This window comes from Meriones unguiculatus, chromosome 4 (assembly GCF_030254825.1).
Source record: "Meriones unguiculatus strain TT.TT164.6M chromosome 4, Bangor_MerUng_6.1, whole genome shotgun sequence".
In the NCBI taxonomy this organism is placed as follows: domain Eukaryota; kingdom Metazoa; phylum Chordata; class Mammalia; order Rodentia; family Muridae; genus Meriones; species Meriones unguiculatus.
In genome coordinates, this window is record NC_083352.1 from 101234996 (window position 1) to 101253365 (window position 18370).

Below are 18370 nucleotides of genomic sequence, written 5' to 3' on the forward strand. Positions count from 1 at the left end.
ATTACTGTCTTGAAAAAAAAAAGGGGGGGGGTGTTACTGAATGACCCTGGCTGGCATGGGTCTTATTTTATAGACTGGGATGCCCTTAAACTCTGATCTACCTGCTTCTGTTTCCTAAACACTGGGATTAAGAATATGCCATCACACCTTGCTCCAATTTCTGTTTTTGGAATAACTTTGTGTGTGTGTGTGTGTGTGTGTGTGTGTGTGTGTGTGTACAGCTGGCTGCCCTTTGAGTCTAGAAGAGGGTGTTCGATCCCCGGAGCTGGAGTTGCAGACAACGGTGAGCCACCCCATGTGGATGCTGAGTGAGAACCAATTTTGAGTTCCGTACAGGAGCAGTTAGTGGACACACTTTTGTTGTTGCTGTTGGATTTTGTTTGGTTTTTGGATACAGGGTTTCTCTGCGTAGGCTTGCCTGTCCTGGGACTAGCTCTGTAGACCAGACTGGCCTCAAATTCAAAGAGATCTGCCTGCCTCTGCCTTATTAAACACTGAAACATCTCTCCGGCCCCCAGGGGTGACTCTGGAAGGACCTCAACAGGTAGCATGAGCCCGTGCGGCTGCAGGGCCCTGGCCATCTGTCTGTTCACATGTCTGCTGCCCATCTTTATGGCAACCTGACAGACCCCTGCTATGGATGCCGAGTGCTGTGGTCAGAGTACCACTGAGGCCAACCTATCTGTCTATCCTTGAGAGCCATCTCTAAGGTAGGTCACGTGGTGCAAGGAACTGAGAGTTCCTGAGCCATTCTGGTAACATAACCTATCAAAGCAAGCATATCAAAGTGTCTGGGCCAGCTCAGCCGTGAATTCCCTTCCCCTCAGGTCTGCCAAGAGGTTGAAGCTACTACTATTTTGGTTTTTAAACAATTATGGGGTTTATTAACTTAAAGGACAGTGATAGTGTGGAGATAAGGTGGCTCTGTCTCATCTCCATGGGTCTGTTACTGAATCTGTCTACAAGTTATATTGTCTTTATGTCTAGGCCTTGTGCTCTGCTGTTGGCTTTCAGAGCAGAAAAGACAGGGGTCTTGGTCCAGTCACCGGCAGTGCTGCTTGGGTGGGGGTGCAAGTATGTGAGGTGCAAGCGAGTGTTAGAGAAAGGTGGTATCTGCTCTGCCCTGGCTCATTTCTAAACTCAGCAAGACCTCCTCTGAAGATGAGTAGCCCTTATGGTATATGGTGTGGGCCTGTTGGTGTTAGACACAGGCTTGGTTCTTATGGGCTTCCTGAGCAATGACTGAGCTCCACTGTGTTCATAGTCAAGGCTCGTCTACTGCTTCCAGTTTCCGCATGGAAAAGAGACACGGCATATACGATCATACATATATATATGTATGTATATATGATCAATACGATCTTCCTTGAATGATGCCTTGGTTGCCTAGCTACTTTGGGAGAAATTGGGATCTCTCTGAGGGACAGTGACCATAGAGGTCTCCCCATGCTTCACTTCCTTCAAGGGCAGCAACAGAGACCAAATTGAGGAAGGGGATGGTGGAAAGGACTATCTACAGACACTGTTCTTTATCCTCTCAGAGGAAGGTGTACCCAGATGGACCCTCCTGGAGGTCAGGGGCAGTATGTCAGCAGAACTGTACCATTCCTCAAGGATAGGAACAAGGGGGTGGGCAGGACTGGGGCATGGGTAACTTGCTTCAGACCAGGTGTGCCAACAGGGTCCACCAGCATAAAGACCTCGCTAGGGGCAACTGGGCCACTACTGCCAGCCTAGATGCTCGGTGGAGGTGGGCAGGACATGTGCACAGCCATCTCCTGGAGCCCACGAATAGTGAGGAGTCTCCCAGGCTTTCATCTCTGGCTGCCAGACCTCTGCTCGTCCTTGCTCACGGAAGGAGAATCCCCCTCCGGCCAGCCCTCCCACTGCCGCCGTGCCTCCTCACACAACATGAGAAATCTTCCATCAGGGCGGGCGCCTCCCACCTCCCTAGGAATTCCGCTGCGCTGGCCCCTCAGGGAGGCAGGGCGCGGACAGCCCACGGCGCCTCGCGATTGGTTGGCCCAGCCCGGGCTCAACTCTTCTCTGCCCCTGGCCAGCTACAGGCTCACCTCCCTTCCAGCTGCTGCGCCCGTGATGTAGCGTGGTGGCCTTTAACCCCTACGTAGACCAGCCTGGAATGTAGGCTCCCTGTTCCAGCTCTCCAACGGCTGGAGGACGCTGGAGGCAAGGGACGCGCGGGCGGGGTGAAGAGAGCAAATCCTGGTTATACCGAAATCGAAATGCCATCAGTGTGGCTGGGAGCTACGGGCCAAGACAGGGTCGCTCACCACTTGTCTGAGCCCCACGCTCTCACCGGCACTTGGATGACAAGATCGACGTGCGGCAACCAATGCTCCTAGTTAGTCAATTTTGAGTCCCGCTTGCAGACACCGCCACGTGGCCCGCTTCCCAACGCGCGCCTCTCTGCGAGAGCGCCCAGGTCCCCGGATGGCGGGGGTGAAGAGTGACCAGCCCCTTCTGGGCACCGCGCCCCTAGAGCGCGTTTTCTCCGCTCAGCATGAGGCCCGTCGAGCCGCCACGGCGCGCCTGGAAGTCGCTAAGTTTGGGAGACGCGCTTACCGCGACGGCTCCGCGGGGCTCGGGGAAAGCCGTGACCCAGTCTCGCGTGTCCCCAGGGACAGGCGCCCAGACAACGCGGGGTGCGCCAACCCGACCCCGCTTCGGTGTCCTTGCCCAGCCCACATCTCCCATCAGGTGGTCTCCGGCTGTGCGACTCTCGGGGCGCGAGCGCTAAACCCACGGACCCCATTCCTTGCCACTCGCAAGCCCATGGGAGGGGGCTTCCCACAATGCCCAGCGAGCTTCAGCCCGCACTTCCGCTGTCCAGCCCCGCGGGAGGGGGGCGGGGGCCGCCGGAGTACCGGCGGCCACTCTGCCCCGGCCAGCCCGCTGCGCCCAGCCGCCGGAGCGGGGGGCGGGGCCGGCAGGCGGGGGCGGGGGCGGGGCCGGGGCGGTGGCCGAGGCCAGGGCGCAATACGGTCCAATCAGCGGCGTCCGGGCGCGCGCCGAGGGCGGGGTCAGGGTCTGCGGGCGGGGCGCGCGGGGGCCGCGGGGCTGGAGCAGCGCGGGGGCGCGCGCCGGCCTGACGGACGGACGAACGGACCGGCGGGTGGACCGAGCCACCTGAGCGAGCGCGCAGCTCGGACCCTCCCGGACGCAGCGCTCGCCGGTGGCCGCGCGATCACCGGTCCGCGGCCACGGCGCCCGCCCGCGCCCGCGCCCCATGGGGTCACAGGTAAGCTGCGCCGGCTCATTGTCCGCGCGGCCGGGCTGGCGCACCACGCCGGGGCCGGGGCTGAAACCCTGGCGGGAGCCGGAGCCCGGTCTGGGGCGGGGGCCGGGCAGCTGCAGCCCTGGCCACTGTGCCCCAGGCGCGCCCCCGCCCTGCCACTGGCCCCCTGTCCGGCCTCGCGGGGGCGCCCTCCTGGGGGCGATGGCGCCCGGGGACTACGCGGCCGGAGACCCAGGCCCGCGGGGCCACGGCCCGAGTGGCGTGGGCGGGGCGGCGCGGCAGGTCCCTGCGGGGCTGAGCGCAGAGGCGGCCGCGGCGCGGGGCTTCCCGGCGCCTTGTCTGCCTGGCACCTTCGGCAGCCACTGCGGCCGCTGGGGTCCCTCTTCGTCACCTCCGAAAGGGAAATTTTCCAGCTGGTAATTTCTGCTGCGTCAACGCCTGGCCCCGGGAGGCAGCCCGGGGGCGTCCATGCGCCCCCCGCCCGCGCCGCTCCGTGCGTCCCCCGCCCGCTCAGCAGAGCCGCACCCGGACCCGCCCGCGCCGAGTTTGCCAAGAGTCAGAACTGCGGGAGGTGGGCCCTACGGGGCCTTGGGGGTCATTGTCTCCCCAGAAGCTGGACGCCAGTCGTTTTAGATTTCCATTTTAATAATGAGCCGAACTGGGGTGCAGGGCCCTCCCTGTGCGGTGGAGTGAGGAGCGCAGATAAGACGCGGCGCTCGGAGCGCACGGGGCGCGCAACGGAACCGGGTCCGCTACGAGTCGCGTCTTTGTTTCCCAGTAAATAGACCTGTCAGTTTCACAGGTTAGGGAAAGTCAGTGTCCGACAACTCAATCCCGAGGGTAAAACAGGAATTTTCTGCACCATGGAGAGGGTTCTGGCTAGTTGGGGGATTCCCTGGGTATGGCTAGCGATTTCACTATTAGTAGGCGGAACCAGGCATACACAATAGGACTGGATCCGGGAGCCCGGGAACAAGCTAAATGGGGCGAAGAGCAGATAATTTCTAAGGCAAAGAAATATAAGAAAGTTTGTCTGAAATCCTTAGTGAATTTCCTCCGTCGCTCATCACTACAATCTCAGCGTGTATTTAGTGAAGGTTACAGTGGCGAGATTGTTATCAGCACGCAAAGAGATGCTAATGAGAAGATGTGTTTGGTAAACCGCCTCGGCACTGACACCTGTGCACGGAGCTCTCCTGTGTGCGCATTGTCTCCCTCGTAGAAGGTTGGATGAATTCATCCTCTAGGCTAACTTAACTTCCCATTTGGGTGCAGATTCGCGAATTCCGCTCTTGCTGGTCCTCGTCTTGCCTGTGCAAGGCAGTGTTTCCACTCGGCAAGAGAATAGTTTGTTCACCAAAAGGAAATTTATAGGTTTTTCCACGTGAATAACGAAGCAAAGTTTATTATAGTAGGATTCCTCCGTTTTGGTATATTTTGTGATATTAGGTACTTTGAATTGAAACGTTTAGGCTACATCCCCTGTATTATTGCAGGAAAGATTAAGCAAATGGTAGTGATACGTAGGCAGAAGTATTGCAGACAGAAGTTTAGCATTGCCTTTGGAAACTTTGTAATCCTTTTACTTTTTCTGTGGGGAACCCATATTGGGGATTATTGCCAGCTTTCTCTTTAGAATAGTAGAATTTACCTTGAGTGTCTAGAATTCTAATCCAAAATCCAGTCTTTCCTCAAGCCTGCCTGAGGACATCTAATTAATCATCTCACGACACTACCTTGAATGTAAGAATTTTGCTTTGCTTAGATAAATTTTATTCATGAGCCAGGTTTGGTTGCACAGGCCTTTACTCCTAGCACTCAGGAGGCAGAGGAAGAGGCCTTTGAGTTCAAGGCCAGCTTGGCCTACAGATTGAATTCCAGGACAACCAAGGCTACACAAGAAAACCATGTCTCAGAGAAAGCAAAACAGAAAAAGAATCTGTTCATGATTCGTTGTTTTATGTAAATGTAAAGTTGTTCTGTGCCCAGACCCCAGTCTCATCTCTTTCTGACTGGTCAGCTGTTACCAGGGCTACTGGTGACACTTAGTACCATTCTTCAGACATACCAGGGTCAGGCCAGTCCACTTCCTGTGACTTCTGGTGCTCCTTGGTCACATAGAAAAACCAGGACATAAATATCGAAAAATGGAGGAAATGCTTCAAAGATTCATAGAAAGTGCCTGAAAGTATAGTATATGTCTCTTAGTGCTGAAGGTGTTTATTTACAAATGCTGTAAATAAATTGAATTATATTTTAACAGTGAACTTCCCAACTTTCTCCTTATGTGGAGGTTTCCAAATTAAGGAAAATTGGGACACTCTGTCCCTGTGGTCTGGTTTCTGGGGCGCTGATCAGCTGCTGTGCTGTACTCCATGAGGTCTTAGACCAGCCTCTGAGAACTGAAGAGGCCCATTTAGTAGTGTACAGGGCAAAAAAACACTTGAGCTAATTTCTTACAGTATAGCAGTCACTTTTCTGTGCTTAGGCATTCTCTTAGCTATTAGAAGAAAGTTCTAGTAACAGTTGTCTCCCCTTTAATCTGCACAGCAGAGTCCTTGCACCTGCCTTAGGCAGTTTGTTCCAGGAGCTTCATGTTCTTTTTGTTTTCTCATTTTGAAAAGTAGGTTTTTATTCTGCTCTGAAACACACTCAAATTTAAATTCTCTGGATTGGATTGTTAAGAATTTCCCTTTGAAGCTGGGCGGGGGGAGAAGGGGGGCTGGTGCATGCCTTTAATCTCAGGGCTTGGGAGGTAGAGACAGGCGGATCTCTGAGTCCAAGGCCAGCCTGGTCTACAGTGTGAGTGCTAGGACAGTCCAGGCTACACAGAGAAACCCAGTCTTGAAACTACCCTCCCCCCCCCAAAAAAAAAAAGAATTTCCCTTTAAATCTATAACATCTGTGGGTGGGTAGATTTTTCTTGTTTTCAAATCAGGGTTTTTCCTGGTGAAACTTTTGTTCCTAGAGTTTGCTGAGTGACCTGACCCCTAAGAATAAATAGATAAGGGAAATGTTCTATTAAGACCAAGAAACAAGTCTTTGAAACACTGCCAACTTGTTCCTGTCATGATTTTCTGTCTTCTGTTGCTTCTGTGTCTTTGGCCTAGCCAGTTCTGATCTTGAACTTGTCCTGAGAGCTGGGCTTTGGGAACATGGAGTTGGTGGGGGATTACCTCTTTTTTTTTTTTTTTTTTGAAGTAGGATCTTACTCTTTAGCCCAGGCTGGCTTCAAACTTTGTAAGTAGCTTAGGTTGGCCTCAAACTTGAGGCAGTCTTCTCTCAGTTTTTTTTTTTGTTTGTTTGTTTGTTTGTTTTGTTTTGTTTTAAGTAGTAGACTTACAGCTGTGTACCGCCACACCTGCTCTTTTCTTCTTTTCTTTTTGTTTTGTTTTGAACCAGGGTTACATATAGTCCAGGCTGCCTCAGTCCACTATGTAGCTGAGGCTGTCCCTAAACTCCTGGTTCTTTTTGTCTCCTATGTAATGTGCATTCTAGAGCATAGGATACACAATCAGGCTTGGCTTTTCTGTCATGGATGGCTTACCCACGTTTTTTTTTTTTATCTCCCTCAGGTTTGTGCTCTGGTTTACTAGTGCACTATGCCTGATGGTGTTGCTTGTAGGTAGAAAAGAGGAAGAACACTGTGACAGGTTGCTCTATTAAAGACTGAGAGGAGAAGCTGGGTGTGGTGGCACAAGCCTTTAATCCCAGCACACGGGAGGCAGAGGCAGGTAGGTCTCTGAGAGTTCAATACCTGACTGATCTGCAAAGGGAGACCAGGACAGCCAAGGCTACATGGAGAAACCCTGTCTCAACAACCCAAATAAAATAAAAGACCGAAAGGAAGACAAAAAGAAGTCAAGTTTGACTTAAATATGACTTATATATTTATGTATACTACTGAATTTCAGAGTTTCATTGGTGCCATTTAATTTTGATGTATATTTTTAATTACTAAGTATTTTATTCTGTTTTTACTTAAGCATTATTTATGTTTTAAGACAGGTTTTCTCTGTGAGCAGCACTGGGAGTAAAGGCCTGTGCCACCATCTCCCAGCCATTAAGTATTTTAAAACATAATTTGGATTTAAAAAATTATTAACCTAGTTATCAGTAGTAAGTTGGGAAATATCAGTATGTTTTTTAATAGTGCCATCTGAGCTTTTTTGTATTTTGACAGATGTGCTTTATGAGTTGTGTTAGCAGACATTCTTGCTTTCCTGTGTTGCTTTTTTTTTTCCCCCTCTCCAGTTTTTGAGACATGGTCTTGCTACAAAATCCACACTGGTCTGGAACTCAGGATCCTCCTGTCTCCTGAACACTGAGATTAGAGATATATACAACTTCATGCCTATCCCCAGGATTCTTACGACTGTTTTTGTTTTTCATTCAGAACCTGTCATAAGCCAGGCCTTAGGTCATTCTGGGCATGTTATGGTCGAGGGATGTAGGGAGTGGCCACACAGAGATAACTGATGTGACAGTAAATGTGTGTGCGAAGCGTCTCAGAGTGTAGGTAAGATGAGGAGGGGTCTTGGAGTTTCCACAAGTAACCTGGGGAACTGGCCTTCAGCATTGCATTTGGAGAGCTGTCGCCCAGTAAGCTGTGTCTTCCTCGGCTTTGTGGCTATTGAATTGCTGGTGAGAGGTGGCAGATCTGGGAAAGAGAGGTAGCAATGCTGGGCGTGAGAAGTGACTGAGGTCATACTGTAGCTTGTCTTAAGCACACAGCCCTTTCTTGTGGTCTACTGAAGGCAGTGGCATGGTTCTGCAGCTGTCTTATTGATGAGTTTCTTCCACATTTTCTGTCATTTCAATTGCCCACAAAATAGGAAAGATACACAAACTCACATGAGTGATGAATTTATTATTATTATTATTATTATTATGTTTTTCAAGACAGGGTTTTTCTGTTTAGCCTTTGCCATCCTGGATCTCCCTGTGTAGACCAGGCTGGCTTCTAAGTCACAGAGATCCCCCTGCTTCTGCCTCCTGAGTGCTGGGGTTAAAGGCGTGCACCACCCAGGCTGAATGATGGATTTTAAAAGATACCTTTTTTTTTTTTTAATTGTTTTTTTTGAGACAGCGTTTCTTTGTATTTTGGTCTGTGTACAGATGGTTTAAAACTTGTAAGTATGGGGTTTAGTTCAGTTTTGTTTTTGGTGGTGGTGCTGGGGATTTGACTTGAGGCCTTCCACTTGTTCTACCACTGAGCAGTAACCCTACCCAACATGTCCAAGAGCTGTCCCTATGAAAAGCAGGTGCCCTTGGCTGACATGACCCACTTGCTGGTCAACAGGCTAGTTGTCTTAGTGTGGGTCGCTTAGAGAGCTGGCAATTTTAACCCCCAGTCTTTGATATCCAAGATACAAAAGCAACTTTCTCTGAACCTCTACACACAGGGATAGACACAGGGATAGCCTAAAGTGCACGTATGTCAGTAAAGAGAAAGATTTCATGTTACATACAAGAGAACATTTTCTTCAGAATTGTTAGAGGAGGCGATGAACCAATGAAGGAAACAAAAATGACTTACAAACAAAAACCCTACCCCATGCAAAGCCACTCTTTTTGTTTGTTTGTTTTATATTTATCTATTTGTGTGTGTGTGTGTGTGTGTGTGTGTGTGTGCACGAGAGAGTCAGTCTGTCTGTCTATCTGTCTGCCTGCCTGCCATGTGAGTGGAGGTGGTCAGAAAAGGGCATTAGTTATCTCCTAGAGTTACAAGTGGTTGTTCCCAGGAAACCAAATTCAGGCCTTCTGGAAGAGCAGCAAGTGCTCTTAACCACTAAGCCATCTTTTCAGCCCCAGATATTTTCCACTCTCAATGTTCACCTGCTTTGGAGCAAAGCAGCAGCTCTTCATCGGGTAGAAGAATGGTAGTTTACCCAGACATGACACCTACCTGTGTGCAGAGTTGAGTGACTACCTCCCTGAAGACTGGGTCAGATTTGTGGACAGTGGGGTCACGGCCTACAGTAGATTTTCTAGAAACATCTATAATTAATGGTCAGCTACAGGCACCTGCTCAGCAGAGGTTAAGAAATGGAGGCGTTGATGGGATGGTTCAGTGGGTAAAGACTGCCCAGACCATCCACTCTCATTGAACTCTCCAGACCTACAAGGTAAAAAAAACTGACTCCTGCAGTCTGTCCTCTGACATCCACGTGTGCGATAGCGTTCACCCACACACTAGATAAAAACATGAAAGTAGAAATATAGTTAAGGGCTTAGGATGTAGCTTAGCAGTAGAGCACTTGCCTGCTATTTGTAAGGCCTTGGGCTTTATCACCTTGGGGAGTGAGGAATGAGGCCATTCTGGCTGTAAGGACAATATGAGCAGTGATAGAACCAGAAAACAACTGTTCACATGTGCAGTGAGGCTGGACAGAGTGGGGACATCAGTCTTGGAGGAACAAAGGTGAGGGGTAGGGTTGCTTACAGCAAAGCAGAGGCTCAAGGCGTGGTGCACAAAACTTTGTTGTGGGGTTGTGGTTGCTGAGTGTCCTCCAGTCCCTGAGGTGTCAGGATAGTCATCCCTGGAGGTTCAGGTCTGTGGATACAGGACTGTGTCTCCGTCATATGCCCACTGAAAATGAGCTGTAAAGAGAAAGTGGTCCACAGTCTTGTTTTGGTGCTCAAAATAGGTCTGTTCTGTGTTCTCATTCTATCCCATTTAAAGCACCGAAGCCTGTGAGTGGCAGTATGGTTTTATTTAGGAAGTTCAAAGCCAGTTTGGGAATTTCTGAAAGAAGAAATTACTCATCTTCATTTAAAGATGAGAATGAACTGGGAACAGTTTGCTAGTGCAACTGGCATTCTTCATCTTCCGATTTTAAGCATAATCTGTGACCTTCTAAATACTTGCATTATTTTATATTTCAAGGATACCTGCTCGACCTCGAGGTGATCTTGATGCTTGGGCTTTATGTGTATGGCTGTTGTTACCCTTCCAGGAAGCCAAGACACCTGCCTAAGACTACCCTGAGTGTCTGGTCACGAGGCAGCCTCAGGTCATCCAAGCTTCCGCTACATTCAAGATCTCTCTTTTTAAATACAATTTTGTCATTCATAGAAGCTATCCCTTAGCCAGCATTCCCTCATATCTACAGAAAAAGGGATGGTCACAGAGAGCAAGTGCCTAGAGTTCCAAGATAGCAAAGAGCAGAAAGACACTGGGACAGAAGAAAAGGGATTGGAAGATGCAGAAAAGAAAAAAAAAAGTATTTTGAGGATGAGGAACATATATGATCATGGATGAAGTGTCCTGGAATGTCGATTAGTGGGCTGCATTTTTGTGGCTATGGTGCATATAGCATGTAGGTACTATGAATACAGTGTATTTTCATGTATGTGGTATATAGGCACCATGTGTGCAGCGTGTTGGTATTGTGAGCTCAGAGAGTGGGCTTTGTGTGTGCGTGTGTGAGTTCTTTATGTGCTTGTGTGGATGGTCTTCCTGTTCTGTGAGTGCTATATGTGCAGTGTGTGAGTACTGTGAGTTCAGAGTATGGGTTCTGTGTGGCAGCTATGTGTGTAGTAGGGTAATTTGTGTGGCTTGTATTGGTGCTCTGTGCGGATTTGCGGGCACTATGTGTGCATTTTGAAGATGTGTGTACCGCGTGTGGGTGCTGTACACACAGAGTGTGGGTACTGTGAGTTTAGTGTGTCGTTCTGTTTTTCTTCATTGACTGGTTCCTGTTCCTGAAAGCATGTTTTCAAATCCAGCACGGGAGCATGAGGAAGATGCCAGTCATGATGTATGGCTGAGCCTGGTCTTTTGGCCCATCAGAGAATCCAAGGGCTTATAAACCTAGTCTTCTGCATTCTTCTCTCTGGGCCTCAGAAGTCCCTACACCTCTCAGACTTGTTTTTCATATTTGCACATGTCGGCTCTGGGGATGTTTCCAAGGCTTTCAGCAAATTCCCAGTTGGGATCTACATCCCACAGGAAAGGGTTGCACCCTGGCAAGTGTTTTGGAAGTTACTTCAGGGCATTGAACTACAGCTGAGAGGCGCTCAGCAGTCTGAGCCCCACCCTCCTGGCTGCTTAGACCTATCAGAACCACCGTGGCAGCGGATCGGTACAAGGGTGACGATTTCCCAGCTCTTCTCTTCTGTGCCAGTGCCCGAGGCTCCGCCTTCTTCATTTCATCTATCCCTGCAACGTTAACAGCTCTGAGAATTCTCTATACTTTGGAGTTGGGGGGTCGGTTTTTCCATAGAAACTTTGCAAAAGAGAGAGTTGGCTCTTGTGCTCATTGAGTGAGCTTTTCCTGGGCAGTATGACTTGGGCAAGCCACCCCATGTTCTGAGAACTTAAGAATAATGAAGATACCGTTTCCTGGGATTACTAATCCTGAATCTGCTTGTATTGTGGTTCTGACGGGAAACGAAGAGAATCAGGGTATTTAAAACCACACAGGTGCCAGGCGGTGGTGGTATTTGCCTTTAGCCCAGCATTTGGGAGGCAGAGGCAGACAGAGCTCTATGAGTTCAAGGCCAGCCTGGTCTATAGCGTAAGTTCAAGTCTAGCCAGCTCTACACAGAGAAACCCTGCCTCAAAACAAACAAACAAAAAAACCACACAGGTGTTTATTAAATAACAAGAATGCTCTTGCTTGAAACAAATGAAACTGTTGAGATTAATGATATTCTACAATTAGATGATTCTTCTTTCTTTTCTCTCTTTCTTTCTGTCTTCCTTCCTTCCTTTCTTTGTTTTTTGAGACAAGGTTTTTCTGTGTAGCTCTGCCTGGATGTCCTAGAACTTGTCCTGTAGACCAGGCTGGCCTCAAACTCAGAGATCCACCTGCCTCTGTCTCCTGAGTGCTGGGATATGTACTGCTCCTCAGGCTTTCTTTTTTTTTTGGGGGGGAGGTTATATTTGGGTAACACTGTAAGTGGGAAACTTGTGTTTTTCTATGAGGAGATGGTTGTTGCTCATTTTCTAGAAACTTGCTACACACAAAGAGTAATGAACCAGGAATATTTATTTTTTATTTAATTTAACTTTAATTTTTTTGGGACAGCTCTGGGTGTTTTGGAACTCACTGTGTAGACCAGGCTCGCCTTGAACTCATAGGGATTTCTAGGTAGACATAGAGCCTGCTGGTGCCTTAGTCGTAGGACTGGGGATTTAGGGCCAAGAAACAAGAAGCTTGGGGTGGTGTTAGGCAGACTCTGTTATGCACTCAGAGTGTTTTCTTCTGAGTCCAGAAAGCTCTTGCTCCTTGAGGAAGCACAACTGGGCACAGGGTCAGCTGTCCACTCACCCGTATACCACCCTGTTTCTTTTCTAATTTATCACAAAATTTTTCAACCAAGTTGATTTTGCCTTGTCTTAAAAACATCCATGGAATTAGGAGTTTGATGTCTCAGTTTATTGTTTATTTCTTGTTGTTGTTTTTTTTTTTTTTTTAGATTTACTTTATTCTATGCATAATAAGTGTTTGGCTTGTATGTATGTGTGTGCATCGTGTGTATGCCTTGTGCCCATGAAAGTCAGGAGCCCTTCTATAACTGGTATATAGACGGTTGTGGTCCATCCACCACATGGATGCTGGGAACCAATCCCAGGTTCTCTGCAAAAATAAACCTGTGCCTTTAACCACTGAGCTATGTATCTCCCTATGTCCGTCGTCCCCTCTCTCCCCACACATTGGGTTTTTCATGACGGGATTTCTCTGTGTAGCCCTGGCTGTCCTGGAACTTGCTCTGTAGACCAGGATAGCCTCAAACTCAGAGAGCTGTCTGCCTCTACCTTCTGAGTGCTGGTATTAAGGGCATGCACCATCACTACTTGGTGATTGCTTGCTTGCTTGTTTGTTTGTTTTAACATGTGTGTACATGCATGTGTGTACATACAGGTGCTCGTGGAACTCAGAAGCTAACCTGTATTTCTGAACCACAAACTCTTTGCAGCACTTTATAAGATATACTTTCCAGCCTTACCATGAAACTCCCCAGTGAGAACTTGGTTTCTAAGGTCATGTGGCTCCCAGGTGAAGATTCAGTTTATGGAAGGTTAGGTGCTATTTGTGTGGGTTCCCAATTAGGTTCTATTACTGCTTAAGAATAGCTGAGAGGTACTTTACATATGCTTATTTTGGCTGTTTTGGAAGCCAGAAGTCCAAGATAAAGGTGTCTATCAAGTTCTCTGATGTGGCCCAGGAGAGTTTTTGTTTGTCCCAGTATCAGGTGTTGGTAGCTGTTCTTCCTTTATAGACTTTCTCCATTCTCTGACCTCATCATCACGTGACTTTCCCAACTGTGTTTCTGTGCCCAAGGATGCTAGTAACAGTGGTTTAGAATCACCCTATTCTATGAGGAGCTTATCTTGACTGTGTCTGCAGCAACCATTTTCCCAAATGAGGTCACATACATTTAAAATTGCTGGAGGTCAGAGCCTCCATAGACCTATTCATTTCTGACACTTTTTCTGACATAGATTGCTCAGTCTTGCATTTATCAAGACCTCACCAGGCGTCACTAGCTGTCACCTTCACCAGCCATGATACCCTTGATGGTCTTGTTATTTACAGCAGAGACGGCAATTAGGTAGCAGCAAGTCACCTAATATGTACTGTAAACCTCTACATTCCTCAAGCTTGTTGCAAGCAGAGTTTTCAGCTGGGGGAATCAGCAGTGAGCAGTGAACTCGATACTGTGGCAAGGGTAGCAATGATGTAAAGACAGATTGGAGTGTCTCTTTCAGTGACAGGACCCTAGAGAGAGATGCAGCCGAGGAAGGAGCACGGAGGGATAAAGTTAACACTTTGGGTGTTGTGAGTAGACATGGAACCAGAGTACTGGCATGCAATTGGAGGCAGCCGAACTATTGAGACTGTGCATGCATCCTCATCCAAAGCAGGATCTGGGTCCCCATGTTTGTCTTGCTACTACACTTGTTTCCAACTATGCCACCAGATCATACCAGGTTCCTGGCTGTTTCCTGTCCTTGGGTAGCAGAAACATTCTTGCAGCCTCTTTCAGAAAAGCATTTTATGTGTGTGTATGTGATGCTGGGATCAAACCCAGGGCCTTGACATATGCTAGGCAAATGTTCCGTGACTAAGCTGGGTTCCAAACCACAAAATGGCATTTTAAATATTTTCCCTGGAAATGACCAGCAAATCCTGAAGTATAGTTATGGAAACTTGGAAGGATTTGGTTTGTGATATAGAAACATAATTTTTTTTTTTTTTTTTTTTTTTTTTTTACGTGTGTGATGGAGCTGCCACTCAGCTTTGAGGTACAGATGGATATAAGGAGCTTTCCAGGGTTGCATATGTAGCTTAGTTGGTAAAGTACTTGCATGATTTACATAAAGATTTGATGGATTTGATCTCCATATCCCATAAAACCAGGTGTGGTGGGCTGGGTGTTGTGACACACGGGTTTAAACCCAGCACCTGGGAGGCAGAGGCAGGCTGATCCCTGGGACTTCTAGGCTGTTGCAGTCTACACAGTGAGTTCTAGGCCATCCAGAGAGTTAATGGAGAGACCCTGTCTCAAACAACAACAGCAAAACCAAACAAATAATAAACCAGCTGTGGTAGCACACACCTATAATTTCAGCTCTTATGGCATGAAGACAGGAAGATTAGAAATCATCCTTAGCTATGTAGTAAGTTTAGGATTAGCCAAACTTACTATGTGAAACTTTGTCTTAAAAAGAAGAAGAGGAATAGGGAAAGAAGGCTCAGCAGTTAAGAATACGTGGTGTGCAAGCCTGCCAACCTTGAGTTCCATTCTTGGAACTGTAGATGGCATGAAAGTACCTGTGCAGAAGTGTAAAGAGAGAACTGACTCTACATAAAGAACTTAAAAAGAACATTCTAATGTACCTGCATCAGCCGTGGTTAGTTAGCTATAAGAATGTGGCTTATCTAAAATGGACTCCTGTGGTCCAGCTTGCAGCATTTCTTGGACTGGAGGGATGGGGTTGCTATCCCTGGTGCTCACTTTGAGTGTGGCCCTGTCTCAGGGTGAGGGACTAAGCAAGGTGGGTCCTTTTGCAGATATGAGTAGGTCTTCCAGAGGGATGAGGTGACCAGAAGATGAGAATCATATCTGTAGAATCAGGTACCAGGTTAGAAAGAGTCTGACACATTTGCTATCATCACTTGATTACATACTTTTTTAATTTTATAAAAGTGACTTTTTTTTTATAACTTAAGTGTATTGCCAGGCAGCGGCGGCACACGCCTTTAGTGCCAGCACTTGGGAGGCAGAGGCAGGCAGATCTTTGTGAGTTCGAGGCCAGCCTGGTCTACAAAGTCAGTCTAGGACAGCCAAGGCTACACAGAGAAACCCTGTCTCAAAAAAAAAAAATAAAAATAAATAAATAAACAAGAAGTATCTTAAGTGTATTAAAAAACAAAACAGAACTTTAGGCAGCCTGGTGAGATGACTCAGCTGGTACAGGTGCTATAGCTGCCTGGCTTGAGTGCTTGAGTTTGATTCCCAGAGCCCACAGGGTGGAAAGAGAGGACCAGGACGACAGGAAGTTGTTCTCTGACCTCTACACCCGTGCCATAGCATGGTGCCCCCTGCATAAATATATATAATTCTTAAAGCTTTAGAAAGTTTGAATGTGCACAAGCGTAGAAAACATGTCCTGTCCTCAAATGCAGCCATTCCTGAGATTCTGTTTGCCTCACTCGTCTACCTTTTTTCCCTTGAGTAATTTGAAAGCAAACCTCAGACATTCAGTTTCATCTTTGAGCATTTTATCCTGTAGGGCTAGCACAGCCACATACCTAGAAACCTTGCCTCACATTGAGCATGCCCGGGTTGGGTCTCTGTTTTTCAAACTGTCTCATGGTGGGATGAGGCCTCTGACCTTTTTTTTTTTTTAATTCTGGGAAAATTCCTCTTTGTTATTCAGGAATCCGTCCTGTGGAGTTCTCTGTGTAGAGCTCATAATCTAGTGACCTGGAACAAGTGTCCTGGGCTAGAGTAGTATCAAAGGGAGGCCGGAAGTGCAAACTCACCTTTATAGGCGCTGGGGCAAGTAACATTTTCACCTGAAATCCAATTTTATGATTTTTTTTAATTTAAATTTATTTGTATATATGGCTTATGTGCATGTACAGAGGCCAGGAGAGGATGTCCAGTATCCTGCTCTGTTACTCTCTGCCTTATTTTTTTTTGTTTTGCTTTGTTTTTTTGAAACAGGTTTTCTCTGTGTAGCCCTAGCAGTCCTGGAACTCACTCTGTAGACCAGGCTGGCCTCGAACTCACAGAGATCCGCCTCCCTCTGCGTCATGAGTGCTGGGATTAAAGGAGTGCCACCACCACCTCGCTTCTGCCTTATTTTTTTCGAGAAAGAATCTCTTGCAGAATCTAGAGCTAAACTTGTAGCCAGCAAATCCCAGTGGTCCTACTCTACCTACCACAACATTAGGGTTACAGCACATGCCCAATGTTTTACGTGGGTGCTCGGAATTTGAACTCAGGTCCTTAGAGGTGCTGAGTCATTTCCTCACCTCCAACTGAATCTCTCTTTTTTCCTCTCCTTTTATCTCCCTCAACTTCTCCTTTCCCTTCCCTTCCTTCCCTCCCTCCCTCCCTCCCTCCCTCCCTCCCTCCCTCCCTCCCTCCCTCCTTCCTTCCTTCCTTCCTTCCTTCCTTCCTTCCTTTCTCTTTGTATGTATGTATGTGTGGGTATGGGTGTGCAAAGGCCAGAGGACAACTCGAAGGAGTCGATTTGGATTCCCAACTTGTTCCGTGTAGGTCCAGGGATTGAATTTGGTTGTCAGGTTTGGTGGCAAGCACCTTTACCCCTGAGCCGTCTCATCTGCCCTGGTCCTAATTTTTTGGTACTTTGAGACAGGGTTTCTCTGTGTGTTTTCCCTTGGCTGCCCTGGACTTACTTTGTAGACCAGGCTGGCCTCAAACTCACAGAGATCCAACTTCCTCTGCCTCCCAAGTGCTGGGAACAAAGGTGTGTGCCACCATGCCCGGCTCTGGTCCTACTTTTAAAGTTGTGTTTGCCTTTTATACTTCAAATATAAGGAGGAAACACACACATGCCTTCTGTTGAGGAGACTCATATGGATTTTTTAAACTAACTATTACCTATGTGGTGATAAATCCAGGTTTTAAAATAAAATAGATTTTAAAACTTGTTTTATTTAAAAAAATTCTAAATTTGCTGTTAGCTAATAAAGCATAGGGATGTCTTGTGAAATGTTTTAAACCTCAGAAATGTTTCAGTTCTCTCATTTTAAGTTGGTTTCTATTTAATTTTTACTAAAAACACAAATTAGATTTACTTCTCCTTCCCTTCCCTCTTTATCAAAACTAGCCTCCAACTGGCTTTGTAACTCAGGATGACCTTGAATGATCTTCTTCCTTTCTTCTGAAGCATTGGGAGTACAGGAGTGAGTCACTGCAACTGTTACCCCCTCTTAAAGCAGGAGAGATGGATGTGTAATTTTGCTTAAATGTGGTATTTTCTGACTAGTGAGACTTTTCTTACAGAAAGATTGCAACTTCAGTGGTCAGCACTAAAATTTTACTTTGAGATGCACAGGAATGTTTCTTTTGAATATTTTAATGTATGCTTCTTATTTTGGAATTTTTGCTGTTGTTTTGTGTTTTGTTTTTGTTTTTTTTTCCTTCCAGATAAATGGTCTTTACCCATAACAGGCACTTTTTAAGATACCCACATGGTGGATCAGAGAGTAGCAGCGGACCACACTCTGAGCAAGCCTCCTTTCCTCCCAGACTTCCAGTGTTCCTAGAACCAAACCCTACACCTCAACTGGGCATGTCTAGCTCATCAACTCTATTCTTCTAGCAAGAAGGGGTCTGTCTTCTGAGCAGGAAGGAACTGAGTTAAGGAAGTGCTTTAAGCAGCCATCACAGAACCCTGGTAAATGTTGCCTGCCAACCCAAGCTGGTTATGGTCACTGGATATTGAATATCCAGGTGATTCACTATCTTTCTGGGCCTAAACTGTATACCATAAGTTCTGTAGAAGCCGAGACATTCTGACTCTTGCATTGCTTGTGGCCTTGGGCTCAGGGCTCCCGGAAACCTTGCACCAGTCATGTGGTGAGGTTATATCCTGTCAGAGCTACCCACAGTCCTGCAGGGGAA

At 47.4% G+C, this 18370-nt stretch overlaps 1 protein-coding gene across 3 annotated transcripts in view; it reads left to right on the forward strand.

The window, feature by feature from the left end:
* The window catches only part of Zbtb46 (zinc finger and BTB domain containing 46), a 73334-nt gene that overhangs the window by 680 nt on the left and 54284 nt on the right, over window positions 1–18370 (forward strand). The window contains exon 1 of one of the 3 annotated variants that reach the window (XM_060382693.1): window positions 3089–3259. The exons of 1 other annotated variant lie outside the window; for it this stretch is intronic. The gene's annotated coding sequence lies outside the window, so the exon portion shown is untranslated. Of the gene's footprint in view, window positions 1–3088; window positions 3260–18370 lie in introns of those variants that run through there. One more of the 3 variants, XM_021646122.2, reaches the window with a different exon arrangement.